The sequence below is a fragment of the Gymnoscopelus braueri genome (assembly GCF_963280865.1).
Source record: "Gymnoscopelus braueri genome assembly, chromosome: 11".
Classification (NCBI taxonomy): domain Eukaryota; kingdom Metazoa; phylum Chordata; class Actinopteri; order Myctophiformes; family Myctophidae; genus Gymnoscopelus; species Gymnoscopelus braueri.
In genome coordinates, this window is record NC_137613.1 from 25,134,232 (window position 1) to 25,137,968 (window position 3,737).

Below are 3,737 nucleotides of genomic sequence, written 5' to 3' on the forward strand. Positions count from 1 at the left end.
ATGACTTATAAGAGACAGACAGATATACACACTACTATACAGAATGTCATACAATCAGTTTACAGGTTACTGGTATGAAGAGTGAAAAATATGTACAAAAGAAGAAAGAGATAGGAGGTAGGGGGGTAGGTTAGGTTAGGACATGGGGTAGGTTAGGACTTGGACAGGGGCCATTTTTGAATTGCAGCCTCCTGAAGGTGTATCTTTAGGGCAGTTTTGAAAGTGAGTAGGGTTTTACACTCCTTTACTCCTTTTGGTAGGGCATTCCACATTTTTGATGAATAGCATGAGAACGAGTTAATTCCCTTTGTTGAGCCAAATCTGGGCTGAACATGATTTGTGGAGCTGCCTCTGGTGTTATGATCATGGACTTCATTAACATTTTGGAAGTATTTTGACAAATACAGGGGGATCCCAATGTTGTGGTGTATCTTGAAGACCAGGCCCATAGCAAGTTGCTGTACTCTGTCCTCAACCCTAAGCCATCCAATCCTAGCAAAATGAGCAGGGGTTAGATGGGTTTTGTGATTGAGGCCAAGAAGTAGCCTTACAAGTTTGTTTTGGGATGTTTGGAGCCTTGTTTTTAAGGCCTTGGAGGTGTTGTGATACCATGAAGTGCATGCATAATCATAATGACCTTGTAAGAGGGCCCCTGCAAGAATCTTCAGAGTATTCTTACTGACTAGACGATCAATCCTCCACAAATAGCGTGTTGTTTGGTTGACCGTTTTGATCACTCTTTCGGCGTTTTTGTTACCGGAGAGGTTTGCCTCCAAGATGGAACCCAGGTAGGTAATTTCCTCCTTTCTTGTGATAACATCATCACCCACTTTGATCGTGAAACTCTCAGCCTTGCTAAGGTTAGGACTGGACCCAAAGAGGATGGATTCAGTTTTACCCAGGTGTAATGAAAGTTTGTTGTCGGAGAGCCAGATGCAGATCTTGTTGAGTTCAGTGCTGAGAGTTTTCTCAACCTGCAGCCTGTCCCTGTCCGAGACCAGCAGAGCCGAGTCATCTGCGAACAGGAACAGTCTGCAGTCGCAAGCTGAAGACATATCATTCACATATATCAGGAACGGTAAAGGTCCTAGTATACTTCCTTGAGGAACACCACAAGTCACTGGGAGGGGAGGGGACTGGGTGCCGTACCTCCACCACTTGCTCCCTCCCTTCCAGGTAGGATCTCATCCAGCTCACAGACGTATCATCAAAACCTATTGCTTTGAGCTTATTGATCATAATTGGGTGATTAACGGTGTCAAAGGCCTTCTGGAGGTCCAGCATGACCATGCCGCAATATTTGCCCTTGTCGACATCTTGTTTGATAGAGTCGTTCAAATAGAGAAGGCATGTGTCAGTGGAGTGGTTTGTTCTGAAACCAGATTGGAATTTGTAAATTAGATTGTTCTCGGCAAGGTACTTATCGACCTGCTCATAGACTATTTTTTCCATGACTTTCGAGATGGAGCTAAGAATAGAAATAGGGCGGTAGTTGCCAGGGTCTAATTGGTTTCCTTTTTTGTACAGAGGGGTCACCCTTGCTTTTTTGAAGTCGTTAGGGACCCGTCCCTGTATGATGGAGAGGTTTATTATGTGAGTAATGATTGGAGCAATGGAGGCGGCTGAGTCTTTTCGAAATTTGGCGGGGATGTTGTCGAGTCCTGTGGCTCTGTGTTGTTGAAGTGCACTCAATTTTTTAAACACCTCATCTGTTGTCACAGGGGAGAGTTTAAAATCATCTTTGCGTACACCTTGTTTTTCGTAAAATGAGTCAACATACTCTTTACCATGTCTCCCAGAGTGAGGGGGTAGTTTTTCAACCAGTTCTGAGGCCACGGTCGTAAAGAATATGTTGAGGATTTTACTCACTTCCCGTTTGGTTGTAGTGAGAGTGTCATTCACCTTGAGGCTTATGTTTGCAAACCTGGTTTTCAATTTCTTGCTGCAGCCTAGTTGGTTGTTGAGTAGCTTCCAAAGCTCTCGTGGTTTGCTTTGATTTTCCTCAATTTTGTCATCGAGGTAGCTTTTTTCTGCTAACAGGAGCATGCCATTTACCTCGTTTCTTAGCATGTTTTTCTCTTTTTCGAGTTTAGCTACGTGGGATTCGAGACCTTTGTTAAAGCATTTGGCGAGTTTGATCCTACCTTTATGAAACTCAGAACACTTTTTGTTTCGGACTTTTATGGCAGTAAGGATGTCCGAATTCATCCATGGAACCAAGCGGGTTTTGACCCTGATGGTTTTCATGGGAGCCACACTGTCCAAAATTTGAATGAATTTGGTTTTGAAACCAAGCCAAGATTCGTCTACCTGTGTGCTGTTTAGAACGTCGGACCAATCATGTTCCTCTAGTCTGTGATCTAAGTCCTCACTCTTGTAATTTTTGAGGTCTCTGATCGTGACTGATTTGTGGTAACCGGTCTTAGGTTTACGTTTCTTTCTGGTGCAGAAGATCATGTTATGATCAGATATGCCACAGGTAGAAACACCACTATTGAGGATTTTGTCCTTGTCCGTTGTTAGAATGAGATCTATGGTAGTTTGAGTGGAAACACACAGCCTTGTGGGCTGAGTGATCAGTGATCTGAGTGATCAGCTTCAGATTAGAATTTCACTTGTTTATCCTGTAGCCTATACTGTATGAGTTCTCACTTCTGATTGGATGAAATTGTTATTCCGACCTGTACATGTATTTACTATTTACCAATGAGCTATGCGTGCCATCATCGACAGTTGTTCTAGACTAGAGTAGCCTATACAGAAGGCCCATGCAACCAGAAAAGACAACAAATTTAATAATTTGCCTTTTGTGAGTTTTATAATTATTAGGACCCTGGGCAAAAAGTCCCACAGGGCCCTTCTGACCAACTTGAATGAGCCCTTCGGAGGCCATCATTACTCTGGGCCTACTTTGCCTGTTGATAGAATGTACATGTGGGGCCATGTCTTCTACCCTGAGCCATCCCAAACTATCAAAGTGAGTTGGAATTAGGCGGGTCATGGGTTTAAGGGCGAGAAGTTTTTAGTGACTTTGAGATGTTGGAGGAGAACCAAGAGGTGCAAGCATAGTCACAATGGCATTGAATGAGGGCTCCAGCTAGAGAGCACTTTTGTTGACAAAAGAGGAAATCCTGCCCAAATATACTGGGTTCTTGCCAACACAATGAATCAGATTGTTTTGTAATTAAAATGTAAGCACTTTAATGGCTACACACATGTAGGCTACTGTGAACTACAACAGAGGAATATATCGGTGCACCAACTCTACATAGTCCAGCCTTGCTGTCACTGCTGCTTTTGATTGATTTAAGGATGACTTTATTGGTCATAAATGTAAAGTCCTGGGGACTTGTTTCCATTGTGGTCCTATGTATTCAATTCATGCTTGCTATGCGAAAATGGCCCCTGTCCAAGTAAGTCTTAACCTACCCCCCCCCCCCCCCTCCCCTTTTATTCCTTCTCTTGTACATATTTTTTCACTCTTCATACCAGTAACCTGTAAGCTGATTGTATGACGTTCTGTATAGTAGTGTGTATATCTGTCTGTCTCTTATATGTCATCATGATTTGTGTGCATGGGGATCTCATCTTAAACAAGCTCAGTGCTTAATTCCAGTTTAGTAGAACTTGTATTGTGAATTTGTACTTCCATCATGTACTGTTGTTCTCATGTCTTACTAAATAAAGTACATCAATCAATCAATCAATCAATGCATTTAAATCAAAGTCCATTATAA